Raw genomic sequence first — 26738 nt, 5'->3', positions numbered from 1 at the left:
TTTTTTGATATCGTCTGTGTTTCTACTGTGTTTTTCTTATTGTATTTTGTAACATTGCAACACATTGGGGAAACCTATAATCTCATAAATAAAGAGATGAACAGCAATACTTTATTTAACGTAAAAAAATTTTTGTTTTAATATTATGAGAAGAAATCATTTCCATTTCTCTAAGAATTAGTAAAGACTGACCTCCATCAATCAATGATGAGTGTAAGAAAATGACTTTAATCACATTTATTTTCAGATAATACAACTATTCATTCAATGTGAATGGACAGATGAAGACATAAAAAGCCATGATAAAACTCAGCTATGTTTTTGTTGTGAACCTTCAGTTGCAAATATCAGTAGCTGTTTTATTCTTCCTTATAGTCTTTGCAATGTTGTAAAACACAAAGGTCCATTCTGCCTTCTGTGACATATCTTGAATTTTCTAACAAAAAGGAAGAAAAAAATGTCTAAAACATCTAACTATACATAGAACTTAATTATTTACATTGATCTTCACTTGACATCTTGTAAAATAAATGTCATATCAGTACAATAGTTTTCTTAACTTTAATCTTGCTTTCCTTTGAAGGAGTTGTCATTTTCGAGAAGGCATGAATATTATAGATCATGGAACCTAGATTTTTCCACGTCTTTTGTAAAAGTTTACATCATTGGAAGCAGCATGGGTAACAGGAGCTCCACCCAACCTATCTGAAGAACTTCAATTTGCAAAAAGTTGCTATAGACATGCTAGTCTACTTATGTATGTCTAGAAGGTCTATGCTCTGAACCTGGAAATTCTGAAAGGAGAAGAATAATTATGTAAAAGATTTGGGAAATGCTTACCACTGTGACCCTACCATTCTATGTTGCTTTGCTAATCTTTCAGATTTGTTTATTTCTTATTTGCAGTCCCTTTTCTACCCTACAAGAATATGATTAAATCAAGAAAGAGTAAACCTCCAAAGAAAAGTATTCAGTAAATTTCTATGTTGCTATTTCACCAAAAGCTTATTGTTTTCACTCTTTAAAATGCTACTTCAAAGGAAATCAGCATTGATTTTGGGTATTGGCACTGTTCTTGTGGGTTCCTATGATGTCCTTCACTTCCAGCACTCTTCTTATGCTGAGACAATTGCAGAAATTAATTGATTAACTGAGGCTACAGAAAAAACTCACACTGAATATGGTTCTGTTATGTTTCCTCTGGAATCCCACGGTGGGAAATCCTGACTGTCTTGCTTCCCATCTTTTGAATTTTTTTCTTCCCTTCTAAAGCAGGAGTGCCAAGGGGTCTTGCCATCAATTCCCAATACTACAACCTTAGTTCTTCCATAGTGTCTAGTTACTAGGAGTTGTTTTTTTTTCACTTCTTTCTTGCCACCATTAAAAAATAAACACAGAAAAAAGAACAAAGGAGAGTGAGGCATCAATTTGTTTTAGTTCTACTCCAAAGGCCAGGTGAGGAGGAGTTCCAAGTCGCTGATGGAAGGGGGCACATAGGTCTTTTGAAGTGTAGAAACGAGCCTTCTGAAAATGTTGCTGATAGCTTAAGAGGTAAAATCACAAATTATTTAGAATTAATATTTATATTCATTTATACATGTCATTGTAGACATACTATATATAAATGTAAAATATGTTGAAATGTGGAGATTTGTTTTTAAATGGATTTCAATTCTTTATTTATTTTATTTGGTTTGTCAATTGCTTACAAGATAATAGGTATAAGTAAAAACATAGTTATGAATACATGGATACATATATGAAAAATAAAAGAAACAATAGGACAGGGACGGTAGGCACGTTGGTGCGCTTATGCACGTCCCCTACAGGCCTCTTAGGAAAGGGGTGAGGTCAATAGTAGACAGTCTAAGGTTAAAGTTTTTGGGGTCTGGGGAACAAACCACAGTCAGGTAGAGTATTCCAGACATTGACCACTCTGTTGCTGAAGGTGTATTTCCTGCAATCAAGTTTGGTGCGGTTAACCTTGAGTTTGTATCTATTGTATGCTCTTGTGTTGTTATGGTTAAAGCTGAAGTATTCATTGACAGGTAGGACATTGCAATGTATGATTTTATATACCATTCTTAGATCAGACCGAAGACAGTGTAATTCAAGGTTTTCTAGGTCTAGAATTTCAAGTCTGGTGGCATAAGGTATTCTATAACGAGTAGAGGAGTGGAGAACTCTTCTTGTGAAATATTTCTGGACTTTCTCATTTTGTGGCTTCTAAGGCTCCTGCCTCAAGCAAAGGTATTTCCACACTCCATGCATTTATATAGTGTGTTTGTGTGTGTTTGTGTGTGTGTGTGTGTGTGTGTGTGTGTGTATGTATGCATGGTATTCAGCTCTGTTCGGGTATTTTCCCATGTCACTATAGTTGTGCTTTTAAAGTTGTGGCAACTACAATGACATGGGAAAATACCCGAACAGAGCTGAATACCATACATATAAATACCCACAAAAACTTAAGAAAACATATATATATATATATGCCGAAACATTGCTACAATTTTAAAAGCACAACTACAATGACGTGGGAAAATACCCAAACAAAGCTGAATACCATACATATAAATACCCACAAAAACTTAAGAAAACAAATATATATCTATATCTGTATCTGTATCTGTATCTGTATCTATCTATCTATCTATCTATTTTCTGAGGTTTTCGCGGGTATTTGTATGTGGATCTTTGGTTATTCGGGTTTTCTCCCACGTAAAATTGGAAGTATCTAGGTGACGTTTCGATGAAGTCTCATTCATCATCTTCAGGCTTGTGTCTTCAGCTTTGTGCTTCTCGGAGTAATGTGAGGTTGCAGCTGCTTCTTCCTTTTAACTGCTAGTGGGGGTGTGACTTGATTGGGTGGGGTTTTGGCTGTGTTCTGATTGGCTGGGGGTGTGTTCTGTTCAGGTGGGGGCTTGGTTGTGCTCAGGTTAGTCTTAGTTGCCGGGGGATTTGAGCTTTACTCGGAGCCAAGCTGCACTAAAAGCCTCCAATACAGGAACACAATGTTGCCAGCCAACCAAGACAAAAAAAGCCACAAAACAGACAGAAGATATTAGAAACACCAATCAAGCAGAACACAGCAAACTCCAAGACCAATAAACACAGACCAAGACTCCCAACCAATCAGGATGAAGAAAAAACCATTCTGGCACAGCAGTAGGCTAGCCCCAAATTTAAAACTGAAACCACTGTAAAAGTCTGACTTACAGACAAACACAATACCGAAGCCTGATGATGGCAGATGAGATTCTGCCGAAATGTTGCTACAACTTTAAAAGCACAACTATAATGACGTGGGAAAATACCCGAACAAAGCTGAATACCATACAAGTACCCACAAAAACTTAAGAAAACACACACACACACACACACACACACATATATGCATTTATATACATACATACATATACATACATACATACATACATACATACATATATACATATATATATTTGTTTTCTGAGGTTCTCGCGGGTATTTGTATGTGGATCTTTGGTTGTTCGGGTTTTCTCCTGCGTAAGATTCGAAGTATCTAGGCAACGTTTCGATGAAGTCTCATTCATCATCTTCAGGCTTCTGTCTCCAGCTCTGTGCTTCTCATATTTTATGAAAATATTTTATAAAAATAAAGGCTCCTGTTTAATTTAATTTTTAATTTTTAGTTTATTTGATGTACAGTAATCTAGTTTCAGACACAGTTGTAACAATAAGTCGTACTTTGCAAAAGCAATTATTTTGTTGCTTGGCTGCCTGTGTCCAACTTATCATTCATATTTGTTCCTTTATTAAGCAAGTGAACACCTTCCTACCACCTTCACCACCATGAATTATATCAGCCTTTCTCTGTCACAGTGACTTTAAGATGTGTGGACTTTTACTCCCAGAATTCCTACCATATTGGCAGAGGAATTCTGGGAGTGGAAGTTATACAATTTAAAATTAGTGAAGGTACAAAACAGTGCATTACCACATGGCATACTCTATCCTCACTATATGCAATTTACTTTTATCTTACCTATTCTAAAATATGAGCGATCAGAAATCTACATATTTTGGTTCCCGTGCTCTGATATAACATCAAGACCCTGGCATTTTAATTTCCTTTATGACTATTATGTATATTATAGTCTATACAGTATGTATAGACATGCATATCTATAGTTCTTGACTTATTATCTTAATGGAGCCTGCCTGTTATGATCGTAAGGCATGACAGTCATGAAACAATTTTATGGGTTTTTTGCAGTTCTCATGAAGCAAACACACTGTAGCTATGTACCAAATGTTAATGGAAAGTTTTGGCAAAACGATCATAAAATGTGGTCACATGACAGTAGGACGCTGTAAATGGCCGTAAATGCAACCTAGTTTGCCAAGATCCCAAAGTTTGCTTATGTGACTACTGGGGGGGAGGGGGCTGGAAGGGGCGGCAACTGATAGAACTTTGAATCTGCTTTGTAAGTAATCCCAAGATAATTTCAAATGTTGCTAATGACTGGTTAAGTTGAGGATTACCTATGTATACACACAGATGTTTTAAATATTTAATCATGATTATTTCTAGACCACTGGCTGTTAAAATTTTGAGGTGACAAAAAAACCCAACAACTTTGTCTGGAACTCCGACTTGGAATAGCTTAGCAGGATACATGGCGCAAACTGATCCTTTGAGATTGCTACCTTTTGAGCATCAATTGCACATCCTTTGTTAAAACCTAGAACAGAGCATATAAATAAAGGCTATTCTATTTTCAGAACCCAATTTTTATACATTAGATTATAGTAAGACGTAGACACAGGCTGACATAATTGAATTTTGATTGGTGGCAAATTAAAACCACTCCTACATTTTCTGTGGCTACCACAATGATTGCTCTTATTCCTACAGAATCACAGTCCTTTTATACCTAAGAACTCTGCAGATTTACAGTGAAATATATTGGTGTGCTACTCTAATATAAATTGAGCAACTTAGAATAGATTTTTTGGTACTATGAAAAATACACATCATTACTAAACTATTATCTGCTTAAATTTTATATTGTTGGTTTACTTTATTTTAGTAAAAAACAAACAAAACAAAAAACAAAAAAATGCTAAAGCAACTAATATAAATGAAAGATACACAACTTTAGAAAATCCATCCCTCTGTAGTTTGGAATGCAGTAATTATGGAAAAAGAGAGAGGAAACCCTATGAAATCAATGGGAGTCCATTTTATTAGATGGCTTTAAATAGTTTTTTCTTTGATCAAAGTAGTTAATTTCAGGGCGGCTGGAAATTCTGTACTAAAAAAGGTATGACGTCCACATCTTTTCTTTTCTTTTCTTTTCTTTTCTTTTCTTTCTTTCTTTTTCTTTCTTTCTTTCTCTCTCTTTCTCTCTTTCTTTCCTTCCTTCCTTCCTTCTTCCCTCCCTCCCTCCTTTCTTCTTTTCCTTCTTTTATTTCTGTTTTTTTCCCCCCCTTCTTTCCACCCCCCAACAATCCTAACACCCCATCCCTGATAAAAATCAGTTGAGGATTTCTGGGCTAGTGAAGTTATATATTTGCTAGTCTTCCATGACACTCTCAAATTGACTGTCCAAGGCATCTTTGTATCTCTGCCTAAAAACTTGGGCAGTTCAAGTATGATATGGGAAACATTCGGATGTTACACTCTGAGTCATGGTCTCCTTTTCACTGATTTATCTTGGCAGTGTTTTTTTACAGCCCCAGGTACCTCTGTAATACCGGAACTCTGGTGACTGAACTCTGAAGATTGTTCCAGTTCTGAAAAGGCAAGCAATTTTTAGAGGCCTTTGAATTACTGGGAACATTTGGCAGCTGTTTCTGTGCCCATTGGCTAATGTTCTCAAGACTAAATACTTGGTGAACACATGACAATAAATGAAATTTCCATTGAATCAGGCAGGAAATTTACCCTCTGTCTCCTGCCCCCTCCCTTTCCTGGATCTTAAAACTACAGAAGGAGTTATAAATCTATTAGTCTTTTGGACCTCTCCAAGTTTAAAGTCCAGTAACTTCAAGCAGAAAATTCTTATCTGCTTTCTAGCTCTGCCAAGTGGTGTCAAAACACCTGGTTAAATGGCTCTGGTATAGAGGCTTCCTATCTCGGTAAGCTATGGCCCCTTCTTCTGTCTAATCTTCCTATCTTGTAATATTTATATCCAATCTCTTTCTACCTAAGATTTATGTTTTCCCCACCCATTTAAAAAGTCCTCTCTCCAGAGCAGTTTACAAAATGTATAACAAGGAGAAGAGGAAGGGGGGGAGGGAGGAAAGGAGGGAGGAAAGCGAGGGAGGGAGAGTGGAAGAAGAGAAGGAGGATGAAGAAGCTACAACAGGTATGTTTGTATGTATGTATATCATTATGGCTGGCAAAGAGGTCAGTTTATCACAGACCAGAGAATGGAAGTGCTGTAGAAAAGGCACAAGTCTGTATTGGGATAGGAGGCGGTGTGGCAATTTATTGGTTTACAACCTTACTAGAAATGGGTTTCTTACTCAGAAATGTAGAAGCAGTGATCCATATGAAGCTCAATCAAATCTTATAAAAAGCATTCATCAAAAAGGCAGCTCAGTTTGAATAAAGTCTCAAGTTAGGCTTCTTCTTCACAGGATGAAGATGGTAAACTTTGCAGGATCTTTCCTGGCTTGCATCTACCCATTAATCATAAGTATACATATGTTGATGGCCCTCCATTAATACAATCACTTAATACAGTCTTTCAACTTTATTAGCAGGAAAAGGAGAAGTAGAATTACTCAAAGTTATCTTGCCTCCTAAACATATTCGTGTATGATCATTAGTACAATTATTATAAAGCAGCAAAACGAAAAAAGTTTTTATACCAACTGTTGTTTCGCTTCCTCTAAAAAAAAATCAGCAAAAAAATTATTATTTGCCGCTATTGTTTAATTTTCCCAAAAAGAGATGTTAAAATGAAAATTCAATCTATTGTGGAGGAATCTGCAATAGAACGTTGCAACATATAATACAATGTTTCTATTCAAAATTCTAGCCAGGTAGCCATGCCCAATTTCTAGGATCTTTTATTGTGTTTTCCCACACAGTTTTCATCTGTTCTAAACATCAGTCAGCATGTCATGACGGAGCTGTTTTTGTTCTTTATCTTCTTATCTTTTTCCCTAAAGTACATTAGGGTTATATGATGCTTTAGAATTGATTCCAAAAGAGTTCTCCACATGGCAGCTGCAAAGGACAGCCATATGATCCTGGGAAAGAGAGAACTACTTTAAAAAAGAATGGCAGACAAGAGCTATGTGAGCATTTCTGCCGACCCCAGGATACCTTTTGTAAACTATTTTCAAAGTAATGCACAGCCCTAATACTGTGTTTGCTTCTCTCTTTTGAACATGAAACTTAACTTTTTGTTACCTAAAGGACCATATTGTTAGTTTATACTCTATATTATAACCCAAAGACAAGCAGTCACAGAAGCTTTTAAAATGTGATACAGAGATTATAGAGGGCAAAAAAAAGTAATAGATGGTTACTGATCAGTACAGATTTCATATCTATACATCTTGTCATACAGATTAACTGCATCCAACATAAGAGCTAGGGGTGGTTATCAAGCTTATATTATCAAGCTTCTAAATAACAATATAATTGTATGAATGTAAAGTAAAAAAAAACAACTAAAAGGAGAAAACATTTTACATGAGACTACCTTTGAACAGCATCTGAGAGCTGCAGCAAGAGGAGAATGCAATGGCCGAGCATGTTACAATTCTCTTTTGCAAGTTGCACCAGAATGCTTCTTGGTTCAATTCAAGGTGCATGTAATAATCCATAGAACTCTTCAATACAGGGGGATGCATTATTTGAAACACCACCTCCTTCCGGTTACTTGTTAGGTCAGAAGAATCTTGCCTGGGGTTCCATCTATTAGGATCTAGGAAGAGAGCATTTTCTGCTGTGGTACCCGCCCTTTAGAATTTCATTCCCTTGGAGATTACACTAGTCTCTGCCTTGCTGGCTTTTTAGAAGGCAATTCATCAGTGGTGGTGGTTTTTGTATTCAGATTGCTGCTTGTGTTTTTAAGGTTTTTATATGGTTTTATATGATTATATATTCATACAGTTCTTAGTGTTGTTAGCCATCTAGAATCATGAATGTGCAATGGGGAGCCATATAACTAGAAATAATAAATATTTTAAAAGTATAATGTATATTTATTTAAATCATTTTTTAAAAAAAATCAAGAGATTCTCTTTTATTTATACCAATCCAAAGTTTCATATTTGTGAAGTACAACTTTTTCCAGACTTACAGGACTTGGCTTTTGAGTGGTGTGCCCCTTTCCAAAAAGTAGTGGATGGAGCGACAAAAAAACTATCTTTAACTCTTAATTATTTAACTATTCTCTAGTCATCTATTCAATATTTCCCCCTTTGATCATATTAAATAGTATTGCTATTATTAACAAGTTTGGGAGGTTTCTGTTGGCTGCTGCAAAAGTTGGGAAGGAAATCTCAACCATCAAACCTCAAGCAAACTTCTGTGTTCTACAACATTCTGGGAAGTTACAACATAAGAGAATAAAACTAAGTCAGAAGGGAGAAGTAGAATTTAAAAGTAAAGAATGGGCAGTAAGAAGTAGGCAGATGCAGAAGTGAAAATGAGGCATTTCCAGTAAAGCAAACGCCTTCTTAAGAATGGGCAGTAAGAAGTAGGCAGATGCAGAAGTGAAAATGAGGCATTTCCAGTAAAGCAAACGCCTTCTTAAATAGTCTTTGGTATATTTGAGGTACCGCCATGAAAAAGACACTATTGGCCAGGATTTCACAACAGGATTATAAAAAAAAAGGTTCTGTATTGAACTGTAGGAAGGCAAGCATGGGGAAAGGCAATTCTTCTAAGATATTCTGGTTTTAAGCTCTTAAGGACTTTAAAGATAATCATTACCATGTTGAACTGGAAACAAATTGATAACCAGAACAGCCCTTGAATTATAGGTGAGGTGCCCTGAATTACAGGTGAGGTCTGTATGCAAGTCATATGGGTAGTATAACTCCAGAAGAAATATTGTTTGTCTTTGCTATACCACAACAAGCAAAATAATATGCTTGTAATAATTATGTCATCTGATGCAACAAGTTTTAACAGCACTGAATCTTCTTTTTTTGATAAGGGTGAGTCAGATAGTACAAGAGAGATAAGTATTTATTGTCAGATTACTACTAAGCATTATAGTTGAAAATGTATGAATTCAGTTGCATTTCTTTTGTTAAAATTTCCAGCAAGTGCTTTCTGAAGTAATTATTGAATCTGTAATAATCAAAACAAAGATCTGAAGGATTCAGGTCAAACCTTCTGAATTAATTTTCAAATCAAAGTATAGGTATAGGGAATGCATATTAAGAAAAAGAGGCAGCAACAGAATATAACTGCCATATATACATATATTGATAAGTTATAATGTTAGACTCTTTAATTACTTGTTTCTCTGTACCTGCTGTAATATATCTTATAGATATAAAAGGACTGTAGATACATAAGGAGATAATCTTTTCTAGAGTGGTCAGCAATAATATTAGGTCTTTCTTCACTGTTTTTCAGAAAATATAATCTTTGTCTACGTTTTGAATAGTGAACTGTACAGTCATTTCTAAAGTATTATAATGACATAAATGAAATGCAGAATTCCAAGGAGCTTCTAGCTAAAAAAAAGTTTATGAAATGTTCTTCCTTTAGGAATGAATGCATGCTAACCATGAAATTTATCAGCTGAAAATCAGAGAACAAAGCAAGCAACTTGAACTATAAGTACCCCAGTGAATATATTTTTGTGTATATATTTTTTAACTTCACATTTTTGGATGCTGAACTGCAAGATGCCAATCAAGCTTATAAAAACAGTGGTAATAGAAATAGGCATCGTGAACATTATTAAACCTAAATATTCAAACAAACATAGACGTGCTTATAGCATCATTCAGTTCCTGGTGCAAATGGCAAGATGTTTTGACAATTATCAGAAAAAGCCATTTACAGATGCTTAAATCCTTATGTATAGCAAGATTGTTATAATCATTGAATAGGGAATGACTGGCGCATTGAAAACATTTAATAAAATAGCTTAAAAATGCATAATGGGTTTTTAAAGATAAACTTGCATGTGTTTTGTTAAAAAGGGGGTTTGGCTTTAGGCTGTATCTCACTGTTTTGATCAAACTATTCACTGGGTCGTTCAGAACATGCTTTTTACCACACCCACTTATGATCATTACTCAAACCTATGACCATGACAGGGACACTAACCTCAGATTGTGCTTTGAAGAAAAGCTGAGGACAGAACTTCCTCCTTTTATTTCTTGAACCTCACTTAAGAGTTCTGGGAAAGCAAGCAAACTTGAACAGAGTCAGTCCTTCTGTCTTACAAGCCAAAGTCTCGCAAGTCTCCAGCTGGTCTCTCTCTTCAGAAGCCTACTTTGCTGCTCTTCTTCTCTTATTAAACTGGCCCCGACAGCTTTTCTGCATTACTGTATGGGGAAGGATTATTGACTGAAGTCTGTTTCTCTTAGAGGTAGGAGCTTGATTGCTGTTTATTTGCAAAGCGACAGTCCTGCCTCTTGAGTGCGTTAATGCTGCCTTCAGAGGCAAGGGAGCAAACAGGAGTTTCTCTTCTTCTTTTTATTTGTAGGGATAGAAGCAGCTGGATTCTGGGGGAGCAAATTAAAATGTCAAAAGGAGCTTTAAAAGGCACTATTTATTTTTTAGATGAATGTTTTGGGTAGTTCAACTTGAAATAAATCTAAGAAATACCATAAAGATGGCCAAAGGTATAGCAAGTGGTACTCCCGGTCTTCAAGTTTGTTTTAAGCAAAAAGATGCTCAACTGAATAAATACTGAAAGGAAGACATCCCTTAAAAGTATACAACTCAACAACACAGTTTGTATATACATCTAACACTCCTATGGGCATGTGACAAAATTATTTCTCTTTAACATACCTTGGCTTAAGAAGAGAAGAGAGATATTTCCACCCCCCTCTTCCTGCTCTCTGAAACATCCGCGACAGGATGAAGAAAAGGTAGTATGTTTAATGTCAACCTCAATGGCCACGAGGGCTTATTTTCCCCATTTTTGACAGGTTGGGAAGCATGTCTTCCACACTATGCATGTCACCGTTTGTTAGGGGTCCACCTTACACAGGAAATCACCCAGTCCAACCGCGGCAGTCGTTCAGAGAGGCAGGTGATATCTGTCAAACCAGCTCTCTGGGCATGGAAACTGTCTCTCTCTCCACCTCCCCCCCACCCCCCCAAAAGCAAAACAAAACACTTTTTCTGGGCATTAAATGAGGAGGGGGTGGGACAGAAAAAGAGAACCCCCCCCTCCCTCACACTCCCTGCTCCTAAACCATACCTGAAGACATCTCCCCGCACTTAGCTGCTACTTGGAACCATATGTCAACTATCCAACGGGTAGGAAGAAGCAGAGATGATTCATGCATCGCCTTCTTTCTTTCTAGACTCTGCCAAAAGGCAGAAATCCTCTGTCGTCCCCCCCCACCCCTTTCCTTCCCTCTCTCTCGCTTACCTTACTCGGCGAGACCGCGTTCAGCATAAACACCGGCGGGGGAAAGCACAAAAGACGCCCGGAATTCCCCCGCCGCCTCCCCGCCGGTTGCTGCTCCTGCTCTCGGATTCTTTTTGCAAATGATCTGTTGACTATCCGCCGAGGTGAAGGCGGGCGAGGTTTGTTTTGGTTGTGAGAGTCCCTGCGCGCGCGCATGTGTGTGTGTGTGTGTGTGTGAGAGAGAGAGAGAGAAAATGAGAATCTTTCGCCTTGCTCACTTCTTCTCCTTCGCGGACGACGTCCCTCTCGCCTTGCTCTGAATCCCGGCTCCCGAATTACCACCGCCTGCGGGATGGAGGAGGACAGCTATGGGGAGGGAGAGGGGAAGGCTGCGGGCGGTCGCCGCTTGCAAAACGAAGGGGGCGAGAAAGCTCTCCAGCAGCCCCGCCGTCATCTCCCTTTGTTTGCAATGGGATTTGGGTGCTGCTGCTGCTGCTGCTGGTGGCCACTGCCAGCGAGTCTCTATGTGCGCGTTCGGGTGTTCATCAGCAAGTGGATGCGCCGCGTAAACCGAGCAAGCAGCTGTTTTCTACCCAGCGCTATAAGGGGACGGACACGCACAATATTTGCCCATATAACCGCCTTCTCCTCAGGGCACGGGTGCAAAGGCCAAAAGTCAGACATACATTAGAACCACTTAGGCGCGGGCTTCCTGGACTTTCACCAACAAAGGGTTCATAGTCCCCCCACCCTGCAGGTGTAATTGACTCAGGTTGAGCTAGGTTGGTCTTTGCACTACCAGCCACCCACCTGCCAAGTTTTTAATTCCAGCTAGTATTGCATTTGGGGGGGTGGGGGAGTGCTGGGATATGTGTAAGCCCTCTTTCTCTCACCATTCGGTCATCAACAGGCCTCCATGCATTCAGCCAGTAGTGGCTGGCTTTGTTTCTGCTTTCATTTGTGGTGGGTGTGTTTATATCTGCTGTGCAGCAGAGTTTATATTGTCACTATTTCTTTCCACACAGCTGCCAGAAATATCTTACTTTCTTTTCTTTTTTTTTGCTATGTGTGAAAAATGTAAAAAAAAATTAAGTTGCCCTTAAGAATAGAATTATCTGTTGACAACTACAATTAAAACAATCATGATTTTTTTTGCCAAGAGAATGTCAAAGTGTGAGAGTAATTTTTAAGTACATGCAGAGTTGTTTTCATTATCCTTACATTTTCATTGCTATCCTATTCTTCCTTCCTTCTCTCTCCCCACCTCCCAAAACTGTGTGAGGGGAGTTGGGCTAAGAATGAATGACTGGCCCAAAGTCACCCAGCCTGCTTCTATGCCTAAGACAGAACAAGAATCGTTTCTTGCTTTCTGCTTGGTGCCTTAATTACTAGACAAAACTGGCTCTTTGGGGGAAATAATGGTGCCAAGAGGATATTACTAAACATTTAACATAATTGTTGGGGTTGTGATGTTTAAATTCTTTCTGGGAATTGACTTGGGCTTCTTTGTTATTTAAATTTATGGAAGACTTATTTTAGGGCTTATGTATTTTCTCCTCAAATTTATAGAAATCATTGCTATCAATTTTCAGAAATCATGGAGAGAAATGATAACTTCTGACCTATTAAAAAAGGTGTTGGGAATTGTATACTCCTTTCATTTTGTATTGTGTGGATTTGTTGTGTTTGGTGGTGGTGGTGGGAGTTGCCTTCAAGGCAGCGTGGACTCCTGGCAGCTGTCTGGATTAGGCTCTGCAGTTTTCTTGACAAGATTTTCAGAAGTGGCTTTCTTCCTAGAGTTAACTGGCCCAAGGTCAGGGAGATGGCTTTGAGCCTAAATGGGATTACAACAGGGTTGTGTTTGACCTGGGCAGGCAGGATGAGGTCGGCGTGGCCAGGGAGCATAGCCAGCTTGACCTCACTCGTATTGGGGTGCTTGTGGTGGCCTGAGTGCTCTGCCAGCGAAAATGGGCTCCTCAGCTCTGTTTTTGGCTGCAACAGCCTCCTGCAACCCTCTGCCAGAGAAAACGGAGCTCAGGAGGACCACCCGTGGCCACTGTGGGGCGGTCCTTTGCTGTTTCCAGGGCTGCCCCATGGGCCAATTTAAGCGTCCTCCAGGCCGGATATGGCCCCCGGGCCTTGAGTTTGACACCCCTGTATTAGAATATGGTTTTCCAGTTTTTTAGACTGATGGTTTAACCATTATGCCAAACTGGCATTTGCTTCTTTAGCTTCATAATGCGAGTTGTGCCAAAAAACCAATTGGGTAAAAAAAAAAATTGTTTTGCCCCTGAGGGTTGGTATGGGGAACACACTCAATCCATTACTTACAACTTGATCTTATTGTACCATTTTAGGCATAAGTCCAAATTGATTTTCCTATGGCTTCTTTCTTAATAAGATGTTAATCTTACTGTGCTTGCAGAATAATTCACTAGACATGCTGGATGCACTCCACAAACACATATATAAGGATATTTATTTCCATGACTATGGAAAGACTATTAACTAGGAAGAACATTTTCATCCAAACACCTTCAAAATGATTGGCCCATCTCTTCCCTTCAGTTAGCACAACCGCAAAAACCTTATTTGTGCTATAACTTCAACCCTATTCACTTGCCTTTTAAATCAGTTTTTTATATAGTGGTACTACATGTATGTTTGCTAGTTATCATCTTTAACTATATGACATGGGGTCTACAATAGTTATTTGAGAACCTGTTAACTCTTATGCTTTCTACCCTTACTATAAGATCTGAAACAGTTACCTCTCTCCTAGTCCCATCAGTCAATCAATCTACGGTAGCAGGACCCTGAAGAAAAGTCATATCTATCACCTGCCTTCTGGAACAGCATTCGGAATGACTCTCCCACCTTATTAATATTTAAAACAGCATTAAAAACATGGATATTCCCCTTGGGTTAGGCACTATGTGGGTGGGAAAATAATGATTGGCTTTTTCTTTAACTTCATTGTTTGTAGATGTTATTTAATTTCTAGGCCATCCAGAAACTTCAGGGTTGGTTGACCTAGAAGTTGACCAAATGAATGAATTTGCATACTCTCTTACTTTTATTATTTCTTCACTAGTTCCTTTAAAATGGGTATTATAAAGCTGCCATTTTTGGCTATTCTTGTTTCATGGTCCTTCATATTTTTCAGTTTTGGATTACTGAATAAATCCTCCATGACTTCCCTCTTCATCTCCATCACTAATATTATACAAGAGATATATGTCTTATTTCATTAAAACACTTCATAGCTAATTTCTCTCCCCACTAAGTTACCTATGAAGAAAACAAAGCCATTTGTCTCAGTCAGAATAGAATTAATGGAATCGAATAGGAGATAGATAAAGGTTGCAAGGTTGGAAGACTGAAATAAAAGAATCATCATCACTGTTAAGGGATTCTGAAAGTTTTAATTCAACAGTATCTGCAGGATTGTTTCCTCTATGAAGATTTAAGGAATGTCAGCCACACTACTGTAGGATAAGAAACACGGGCAACTCTCAACAACTATATATATCCATACTAGGACCTTTTCAGAATGAAGGACGTGTCTTCATCCCTGGGAGACAGTGAGTAGCCTACTAGTGCAATGTTGCATATAGAAATCCTCAGCTGATACATCAGTTCATAAACATTGGAAATGAACAAAGACATTATTCAAAGAGTCCCAGACAATTTTTATAGCTACTTTTGAGGTGGGGGAGGGGGATAAGTAAAAACACTTGAGTTCCCTTACAAAAGCTTTGGTCTATTTGCCAGGCTGGGCCAGGACAGTGTTAATAGGACACTTTCTACCCATTCCAATTATATTTCTGCAACTGGGAAGGAGCTTTTTTCTCCTTTCTGTGATTAGACTAGCCTTCACCAAATGGATGCCCTCATCTCCATGTGTTAGGTAAACTTTCCAGCTGTTCATGTTTACACTAGCCATCCAATACATCTGGACGCCACAAGGCTGAGGAAGGCTGTTAATCCACAGGCCAAATTAGATGCAGTGCTCATTTGCATTTGCGCACACAGTGTCACAGGTATAAAGTCAATGTGCTAATAGTAGATAAATTACTTCAACCAGACCATCTGTATGGTTTTCTGGATTTCTCTATTCTCAGTTCTATTAATGGAAGCTCATAAGACAAGATTATCAAGAAGAGGAGCTCACTGAAAATACTCTTTCCTTCCAGGAAGGGCATATCATGGACATGATGCTGTTTTCAGAAGAACCACAATATTCAGGGTTTGGGCTGTTTTTAGAAAATGAAATTGATTCCTGTGTTCTTTGTTCTGTTCTAGGAGAAGACTATGAAGTTTTCAGTTTTTTTAGCCAGAACAGGATAAAAAGGGCAATATGCTGCAAGGACAAAAACTTTTGCATGAATTAGAGATTGTAAGTAGACAAAAATCCTTTGAAGTATATAGGAAATGCCAATAATATGATAAAAAGCATCTGCTAAGCTAATTTGTTCAGATGTGGGCATCTTTGAATATGGAACTGTAAATTAATTAGGTTTCTTTTTCTTTCAGAAGATTCTCCAAAGAAAATTTTTATGAAATCACCTAATTTACAAGCCGATAAACACATTACTGTATATAGAACACCTTTGTATCCTGATTAATTTTGTAAAGCGATTTGCTACAATAAATTATATAAATAATTGTTTTGTATAGCCATACTAAAAATAGTGTACATAAGTATATTACTTTAGAAAAATGCAGAAATGAATTAAAATTATGAGTGAAAAGTATGCATACTAGGAAATATTCATAAAATATATTTTAGCAGAAATATTTCATGCATATCTAGAAACAGAAACAATGATGTTCCAAAACAAAACTTTAATTAGGAATTCAAGAAACTGAAAAATATTGACTGATAAACTTGCCAATCCCTGCATTGAAACAATTATGATCAGTTCAATTTAAATGAAAAACCACATTTTAAATATTTTTGCAATATGTATATTTAGCTAAAATCTGCATCAATATTGAAATGTATGAATATATTTTCCCAATTTTGTATTTATTCAGTTTCCTAATTCCTAAAATCCTTTTCCTATATTAATTTCATGTGCATTAATATTTCTCTGGATGTTTTGTCATGTACATGTTTATGTACGGTATATATTTCATTTTTAAAACCGAAGTACTGTTGTATCATAAAATTCTGAAAAAGTGTACTGCATAACAGCATTTTACTTTGTGTATTAGTTTAGAAAGTTCAAATTAAGTAAAGTTCACATTCAGATGTGAGGTGAATGAATTTCTCCTCCATCCCTAGATCAGGAATGGTAATTCTGGCTTACTAGTGATTTGTTTCTCAATAGATGAGGATGGCTAGTTTTGCCCAGAAGCCAAGGCTTAATGATTTTTCAACATGAACTGCATCTTAATTATGATGAAGAATTATGGGAGATGAGCCAAAGTTGATAGACAAGTTGATCGTAAGAGCAAAATGCTATGCTATAGCTCAGTAATTAGATTTTAAATGTGTCACACCAATTACATATGCTTCTTTTTTGACTTCAGACAAAAGCTGTCTTCCCCAGCTTGGTGACCTCTAGATCACTATAATCCTTGTCATTCCATGGCAGCATGTAATGATTGTTCTAGCATCCTTCACCACCATGGTCAATATCTATTCTGGGCACTATTAACTGGGAACAAGAGTTCAGCACAGATTGTTAATAATATTGACTAAGGTTGATAGAATTACAATCCAACATAAGTGAAGACTGGAAAGGCTAAACTAAATGTATGAAAACATAAGGGCTAGTCTGTGGAGATTTTGATTTCTTTCCCAAGGGATGAGGGCCTTCTCATTGTACATAATAGATGGAAATGTCTATGGAGATTCTCAGTCATCCAGATCATGGTTATCCTAAATCTGGTTTTTCTAAAGGCAACTGGATTTTCTTTGTTTTTCCTTGAAGATGTTTCACTTCTCATCCAAGATGCTTCTTGGATGAGAAGCAAAATGACTTAAAGGAAAAACAAACTCCAGTTGTCTTTTGAAAAGCATCTTTTGGATACAGATGGAAATGTATGAAGATTAGATGAACAGCTTGTCTAGACCTCTTTAGGTATGAGAAAGCTGAGTTGGTTTAGATCCTTCAGATCATCTTCTTGGTCTTTCTATGCTTGCAACCTCTCCAGCTAACCAGCTAACCATGAAAACCAAATCAGAGGATCACAGCCACAAGGCTGTATATCTGATTCTGCTAATATTTAATATGCCTTTGACTATTTTGATATAATTGATATTAAGAATGTATTACCTTAACTGCTGTTGGTGCAATATTTATTGCAACTGACTCATTCCTAATTTGGGCTATAGGTGGTTTTCAGATAATAATACATAAAATAACTATCATTAAACACAGACATCAAAATGTGTACCAGTGGCTCCAACAGACAGTCCCTGAGGGCCTCCTGGAAGAGACAGATAGTTAGCAGAGCAAGAGCATCTTTTCCTTAGCAGGCAGGTTATTTCAGTGGGACAGAATTACTGCAGAAAATGCACATCATCAGACCCATCCCATCACACCTAGGGTAGGCAATTTTTGGCTAACTTGCTAGGCTTTATTATCCATTTATTAATATACTTATGTATTTACTATGCAGAAGCATCTCAAAGGATTAGTAAAAATATAATTATACATGAAGACAACAGAAAACAACATACATTTGATAAGCATGTTATATTGTAGGTTATTTTATATGGTTTTAACATTTAAAAAGTTTTATATAAAAATCCATCAATAAATAAAAGGTGGGAGGAAAGAAAACAAAAAAGCATTCTTCTAGCTTTTGTGTCAGGAAGGTCTGGAGAAAGAAATGAATTTTGAATAGGTACCTAAAAGTTGTTCTAATAAGCACCTTTCAAACTTCAGTTTCCTAAGGAATGGGCCCTGCATATTTATGGTTCAGGGTTTATAGACCATGTACAATCATAATTATTTGTGGCATGTAATGGTGACATAATGTTAAAATACCATACATGCATAAGTAAATAAGCTTGATAGAAACTTTGCATTAGTCAATTGCTCATTCCTGAAATGCATTATAGAGTGATTGCTTTTAGTGCTTACTTTAACACTTAGTCCTTAGCTCTCGTCTCTGTTTCGATTATGAATTTTATTTCAGCAACTGGACATAAAGAACACCAATATGATTATTGATTATTGCTTGCCAACAGTTGCACATATATGCAGGATTAAACTATATAATTGAGTAATGCAAAGAAAGGGCCAAATAAAATATTGTACTCAACATCTTAGCCCACCTTCCCTAATATTATTTATTATTTGTTTAATTTATGACTCTCTTCTTTCAAGAGCAAGTTGCTAGTGGCTTAAATGAGAGGTAGACTTGGATAAAAGAGGAAGAGTGGCTCAAATTTTCAGAGTAAATTTCCTCAGAGGATTGGGAACTGGAATCTAGATCTCACATTCTAACCCAGTTAAAATTAAAATTAAATTTGAATTTAAGTTTTGATTTTAAATAAAACTAAAGTTTATTTTTCAATGATATGGTTTGTGTATGATTTAAGTACAAATGCTTTTTAGGGAACCATCCATGCATAATCTATCTACACAACTATAGGAGTGAAAACCTGTTCCCTAAATAAATACAAAAAGAAACAGAATGGAAAATATATTTATTCATAATTATTTATATCATAAACTTCAGTATCACAATCCTCCAAAGCAGTTTACAAAGAATACAAATAATTGCAAGTGAAAATACAATGCAATTGACTGGGATGATGGGGATGGGAGACCAGCTGAGAAGGTTTTGGGCTGGTCTTTTCTTATACAGGTCACTTAAAGGTTGAGGATCCTTAGGGCAGCTTCTTGATGATTGTGCGGTGATCTTGCTAAACAGAGCACCTCCTAGATTCTCATAGGTAATGCTACCTAGGTTTTCATGAATAATTATCAGTATTTTGTATGTTGTATAGCACATAATGAATCAAACACTTTCAGTTCTGTTCAAGCCTACATAAAGTAGTATTTGTATTTCCATTCTTCCAACAATTGGCAATCTAATTTTATTGCTGTTATACTCCTTCCTCCACTCCTCAGGCAGGAATGGTTTTTCTTCTTCTTTTCCCAGCCACCAATCGTTGTGCAACTCCATTCCATGGAGGAGTGAACCACACCAGGCTAAATACAACATGTCAAGAGCTTCTCTTCAAAAGCAGACAGAACCAAAAGCCATTTTATCAGGGAGGTTCAGGATTTTAAGTGTGATATGGATGGTTTAACTCCCCAGCTCTAAAAAGGCTAATATTTTTGGCTTCTCTTATGGGACAGCTCTTGAGGTCATGAATTTTGCTCTGAGAATTCCCAATATAACTTATTTTTTTCCTCTAAACATCAAAATCATGCCAAGAATGGTGGATGATTAAGTCACCTTATCTAATGGAAAATGCGGTGGGGATTACCAATAAAAATCAAATTCCAACTACATATTAAAAAAATCAATCTTAGCTGTTTTTAAAGTAACACTTAACTGGCCTCATAAAACATTCAATGTTAATGTATTACATTATCACCTTCTGATAACTGCATTCAAAGAACCTTTTATATGAAAACACTACTTGTATCTTCAATCTGTGGTTCTCATGAGTTCAGTAGATCCCACTGGGTGTTGTTAAAGTCAAGAGAAATCTTTCTTCTTAATATTACATAACCATAACCATAACCATAACCATAGACTTTGCAGGGGAGAGTTGTATTCTTGTAAAGAAATTATGTACTATAGAAAAAGTGACATCCTATTAAATGTTACATGGAGGTAAAAATCTAGACTATACTTTCACCCATATTTGAAGCATATATGTATGATTCCAATTGATGTATATATTCAGCCATTCTGTTTTAATTTACCATATTTTCATGAACAAGATAAATTTCAGTCTCTACTATGTTTATTCTAGATATCACAGTTCCAAGCAGGTAGTCTTTTGAACAAATTCACAAAGAAAATTGTTCCAGGATTGCAGAGTTTTCCATATATATAAAACTCCTGTACTGCATAGGTTATATTTACACAGTCTTGCTGGGTTGTGGTCTGATGAATATAAAGTGATAACTCCCTAATGTCCATCTACTAGCTTTGCTGTTCTGGGTAAACCGGATCAAATTTTGTATTAGCTTGTTGTTGCCATATTACTCCTCACATCCCGGACATAAACTGTTTCAACTCCTTCCCTCAAAATGACACTATAGAGCACTGCACACCAGAACAACTATAGACACAAGAACAGTTTTTTTCCTGAAAGCCATCACTCTGCTAAACAAGTAATTCCCTCAACGCTGTTCAACTATTACAAAGTCTGCACTACTATTACTGTTAATCTTATCACTCCTTATCATCCATCTCCTCCCACTTGTAACTGGATGACTGTAACTTTGTCACTTATGATTTATATTGACTGTTTCTAGTATGACTTGATTGCTTGTTGTACCCTATGACTATCATTGTGTTGTATCTATGGTTCTTGACTCTTGATGAATGTATCTTTTCTTTTATGTATACAGAGAGTATTCGCACCAAGGCAAATTCCTTGTGTGTCCAATCACACTTGGCCAATGAAGAATTCTATTCTATTCTACAATATAGTATTCCATCTTCTTTAGTGAATGAAAAATGCTGAAGTATTTGTTGATGAGTAGGATAGCCAATCCATGATTGCCAACCACATTTATCTCTGCTGCCCTCCAAACTGTTTGTAGATATCTCCTCTTATTCTTCCTTCTCCTTATTATGAGCATTTAACTTTCACCAAGGATAAAGGAAAGGCAGCCTCTTTAAGAAAATTATTGTTTTGTCCAATACAAAACTATATTCCACATGTAACATCCTAAATCTAAAAAAAAAATCAGATATGATCTAGGCAGAAAACTCACATTAATGATTTTTAATTCAATCAAAAATATACTATATGTTTTTTAGGACAGTCAGTGTGAGGTTGATGTATTAGGTACCATGGGAAGATTAAGAAAAAGGACCAAAAAAAGCATGAAAGAAAATTAAAGAAAGAAAAATGATTAAAAAGACAACACTGGAAGAGAGCATAGAAATAAGAAAACATTTAGTAAATCTATAGCAATGATTATATAAGCGGCAAAAAAATCATATTAAGCCTTAGACTTTTAAACCAGGCTTCCTTCAGATGTTAGTATTTTATATACACATTTGCACACAACCCATTCACCCTGTTTTCAAAAATATTATTCCTAATCAGCATGTTTCTTTCTCTTTGGGGGTGCCATTTTATTTTATTTATTATTCAAATTTCTATACTGCCCAACTGACTTCTGTTTATATTAAAGTCAATTTAATACAGGCTACATAAATTGTAAGCACAGTTAAGATGCTAAAAATCCTAATCCTTCAGCCAATAACATCATCAGAATTTGGCCTTGAGTCCTCGTTAGGTGTGGTTATTAACCTACTTGTTCTGGCTCACAAGTCATTATTTCAAAACAACAAAAAATAATAATAACAACAAAATAAACCACAATCTGGAACATTTCTCCCAATTCTGGAAGAAACATCCTGGTTGCCAATATTTACTACTTGACTACCAACTTCTTTCCTTTTTGTATCTCTAACTTATTCTAGTAACTGTAGAAATGAAGGAGGGAAGGTTACTGAATGCCTTCTCTCTGAATCTCTGAGAATTAATTAATATATTAAAATACTAATACAAAGCTCTTGTGATGATCTGCTTCAATTGAGCATAATGTACTCCAGGAAATAATTTCCTTTCTTTTCATTACTAACCTCAGAACAGTGTGTCTACTTTAATCTGAACGTTTTGTTCTTGTTAACCAGTAGACTTGAATAAAAAGCATATTTCGATTTTCTGCAGATCTAAAGTTTGTAAACATTCTTCTACTCCTGGCAAACCTTGCCTTTTATAACTCCAAACATTTCTAAAATAGATCCCCCCCAAACTGTTTGCTATCATAAATTATCTTCTACTTCTGTTGTACAGAACAACCAGATTTTATCCATTTGAGTAATCTGATTAATCCTGGTATCAAGATCATCCCCTTCTGTTCAAAGTGACACATTCTAAGAAAGTGTTCTTGGTTTCTTATATAAATAAACTTCTTCCTTTGGGATTCACTATCGCTTAACGAATTATCTCCAATAATAAAATAATAGCAAAAGATTCAAGTCCAGCTACTATTTTAAAAAATATAATTTTGTAATATATTGTATGATTTCCCTTTCTGAATCAAACAAGCCTAAACATAAGATTAAAAAAATGTGGGATACACAGGATCACCACCAGATGGATTCATAACTGGCTGGAAACTACACTAATATTCCTTGATCTACATGTCCATAAAAAGAATTATGCGGTGGGGTATCTCAAGGCCCAGTACTCTTCAACATCTTCATAAATGATTAAGATGAGAGGATGGAAGGAGAACTCATCAAATTTGCAGACAACACCAATTTAGGAGGAATAGTCAACACTTTAGGTCAGAAGGATCTTGACAGACTTGAACACTGGCCTCTATCTAACAAAATGAAATTCAAAGGTGAGAAAGTAAGATTTTACACTTAGGCAAGTAAAACCAAATGTACAGGTACAGATTAGGTGATACCTGGCTCAACAGCAGGGACTCTGAGAGGAATCTAGGAGTTCTAATAGACACCTGCTCAGATATAAGCCAGAAGTGTGCTGCAGCTGTCAAAAAAGTCAGTGCAACCCTAGGCTTCATCAACAGAGGAATATTATCAAGATCATGTGAAGTATTAGTATGACTGTGTACTGCTTTAGTAAAACCACACTTGGAATATACTGCATTCCAATTTTTATCACTGTGATACAAACAAGATATCGAGACACTAAAAAGAATGCAGAGAAGAGCAACAAAGATGATTAGAAAGCTAGAGGCTAAAACATATGATGAATGGTTACAGGAACTAAGTAATTCTACTCTAACAAAGAGAAGGACTAAGGATGACATGGTAATAGTCTTCCAATATCTGAGGGGCTGTCATAAAGAAGGGTGAGGGATCAAGCTATTCTCCAAACAACCTGATGGCAAGACAAGAATTAAGAACAGAAACTTATCTAAGAAAGATCTAACCTAAAACTAAGAAGGAATTTCCCCAAAATTAATTAGTGGAATCGATTGCCTTTAGAAGTTGTGGATATTCCATCATTGGAGGTTTTTAAAAAGAGATTGGACAGCCACTTGCCGGAATGGTATAGACACTTCCTGCTTGAGCAGAGCATTGGACTAGAACACCTCCACAGTACCTTTTGATTCTGTTATTCTGTTATTAAACATTTCTTATAACAATCTCTTACTCTCCCCACCTCTTCCATCCCATTAATGTGTGAATGATACATTTATACATGCAATACAGTTTTTCAAAAAGAATAATTCCTAGGAATGTGCAAAAATTTTGATTTTAAAATGGTTCCCAAATTGTTCACTTTTGCAAATAATATTAATTACTGTAGTTACAGTCACACAAGTAAAGATCACTAACTCTTTAGTAGAATCAAAAATTCTACTGCAACGTTTTTCCAACTTCAGTAACTAAATCAGTGTTTTTCAAACATGACAACTTTTAAGATATGTGGAGTTCATATCCCAGAATTCCCAGCAACCATCCAGTTGATGTCCACATTTTAAAGTTGCCAACCTTGAAAAACACTAAGCTATCTTGTGTGATTCCAATCCCCTTACAAAAATTTGAGCCCCAGTTTTTTTACTTCTACAACAATTACCCTAAACTGCCCATGTTATTTCAGCAGGTAATCAAAATAAACAGATAGTAGAAATAATTCCACTCCTTTTTGCAGTCCTTTCTGGAGATGTCATATATCTGGATGTATCCTAAGAAACTTCCTGAACTAGAAAAGAACATTTGCAGTTTTCAGTGCATGGCTGGGTACTTATCCCTTCGCTGCTCCCTCTGTTGGTTCTGAAATGGATCAGCAGCTTTTTTTTTAAAAAAAAAATGGTTGTTTAGTGTAGAAAATGATAGTTTCTAGGCTCATGTCAATAAAATTGCTAACAAATCTGGGAGCAGAGATACATAGACAAAGCATGGACCTTCAGTGCAACTAAGGGACAGAGGCAAAGCTGGGGAAAAAAAAGAAATTTCAGGATTATCTTGGGAAAGAATGACTCATATCATGACTTCACCATGTTAGCAGCTAATGACGAATTAGGATCCATCGTTAATCTCCTTTTTGATCCATGGCTGAAATTTCAGCTGGCAGTGAGGATAGCTGCATTGTACACACGCAGTAGTCAGGATAAGGCTTTCTTCTGTAGAAAGTTTCCTGTTTTAAAAATTCTCCGTTTTAGTCTTTGGCTTAAGATTTCAAAGTTTTTCCCACCTGAAAACAGGAAATGAGATTTGACAGGGCAACAGGAGGGACTTTGGTGGACAGAGATAGTAGTTTGGAGTTCACATGTAGCTCTGGGTTCATCACTATAAAGATACTGCTATAAGAGGAATTGCCATAATTTCTGCTCTACTGGAAATAATCCTTCATTCAACTTGCCATCCCAACACTTATTCTAACAAGTGTGTCCTATCCAGGCTCACTATCTGTTTAATTTCTGTAAAGCATAGAAGGAAATGGAAAGTAGGAACTTTGAAGTTACCTGTGTAGCAGTTAGTTAGAATTAAGATTACTATAGTTCGGCCAATAGAATCTTCATACTCAAATCTAGTAATGATTTTTTATTTATGATTCACGTCAGTATGTGCTTCAACAAGATTTTTTTTCAAAACAATAATCCCAAAGATAACTAGCAATAGCTGCTGCATCAGTATCACATAAATAAAAATAATACAAAAACAATAATTAGTTTTATTGATTTATCTAAAACTGACCAAAAAAAGAGGAAGTATCACTATGCTTGTCCTTCCCAACTATCATTCTTACATTTCTCACTGTAATTCATGCTTAGTATTTTTGTATAAATACCCTGTTTCTCCAACAATACGGCCTCCCTCAATAGGAAGTCCCAGCATGTTTTATAGGCATGAAATGAAATTAAGCCCTCCCCCTAAATTAAGGCCTATATTAAAACATGCAAAATGGGGGGGGGGGGGAAATGGTGGGGGGCTTTTCGTTAGGAAGTACTTTTGTTGCACACCTGGATATGGTGCTGCCTGAGTTGAACCCGATACGAAGTGCCCCACCAACGCTGAGGTCAACATCCAAGCTGTTGCCTCCCGCCTGAAGATGCAAGGGGGGGGGAATTAAGTCACCCCTGAAAAGACGGCCTAGCCATTTTTTTGGGGCTCAAAAAAAAGTAAGACCCGGCCTTATTATATGAGAAACACGGTATTTCAAATATTTGATCACACATTCCTAATCACAGAAGATATACTGATATACTATGAAACTTTATTACTGGAAATAAATGAAACATCTCTCCCTTTACTCCCTCTCCTTCTTACTTATAAAACATGCTTGTTTCTTGTATACCCATTATGTACATGCTAATGTATATCTATTACTATGCTTTCTTTAACACTATACTTTTTTTCAAATCAAGAATATGCTATTTAATTACAATTTAATTAATTAAGCACTGATTTTAGTTCAGTTTCAGAATTAGTTCCACCTGTCCACTTCAGCCAGCTTAAGAAAGCCTGCTGAGAATCCTCTCTTGTACTTGGGTGTAAAGTAGGAAGTCTTCACTGTGGTGGCCTCTGAAGTGTGGAACATGTTAAACTTGGCAGCTTGAAGGATGCCTTCCTTATTTTGAATTAGGAAGATTGTGAAAACTCACTTTTGCAATAAGCTTTTGGGTCCTGCTTGTTGGTATATAGATGCTCTTCCATACATTACACATTTGTTGTATTTTAATTGTTTATTACTATATTATTATTTATTTTTATTACTATATTATTAAGTACTGTCCTTGTTTTGTTTTTCTCTCCTGTGTTGGGTACCACTCCATAAGATTGAGTTAGTTGATAAATATAGCAAAATCTTAGTTTAGCATTTACACCACACTTAATAATAGTTACTTTCTCAGGATACTTTTCTTTCCCATTATTTTTCTCAATTGTTAGTAGTTGCCTGGGAGAACAAGGTGATTCATTGGATAAATGAAGTAAGCTTCACCAGCATTTCCAAAGGCAGAGAAAAAGACTTTA

At 36.5% G+C, this 26738-nt stretch overlaps 1 protein-coding gene across 7 annotated transcripts in view; it reads right to left on the bottom strand.

Moving 5' to 3' along the window:
* The window catches only part of KCNB2 (potassium voltage-gated channel subfamily B member 2), a 182884-nt gene that overhangs the window by 153833 nt on the left and 2313 nt on the right, over positions 1-26738 (bottom strand). Inside the window, exons 1-2 of one of the 7 annotated variants that reach the window (XM_087931381.1) lie at positions 11580-12394; positions 10298-10698 (exon numbers count right to left, since the gene is read on the bottom strand). The exons of 1 other annotated variant lie outside the window; for it this stretch is intronic. The gene's annotated coding sequence lies outside the window, so the exon portion shown is untranslated. Of the gene's footprint in view, positions 1-560; positions 795-1173; positions 1367-7703; positions 8257-10297; positions 10699-11405; positions 11518-11579; positions 12395-26738 lie in introns of those variants that run through there. 5 more of the 7 variants (XM_087931382.1, XM_087931383.1, XM_026705889.2 and 2 more) reach the window with 5 other exon arrangements.

This window comes from Pseudonaja textilis, chromosome 3 (assembly GCF_049901715.1).
Source record: "Pseudonaja textilis isolate UNSWEBS1 chromosome 3, rPseTex1.2, whole genome shotgun sequence".
NCBI classification, from domain to species: Eukaryota; Metazoa; Chordata; class Lepidosauria; order Squamata; family Elapidae; genus Pseudonaja; species Pseudonaja textilis.
The sequence above is the reverse complement of the archived record's forward strand: the minus strand, read 5'-3'. Positions and strand labels throughout refer to the sequence as shown.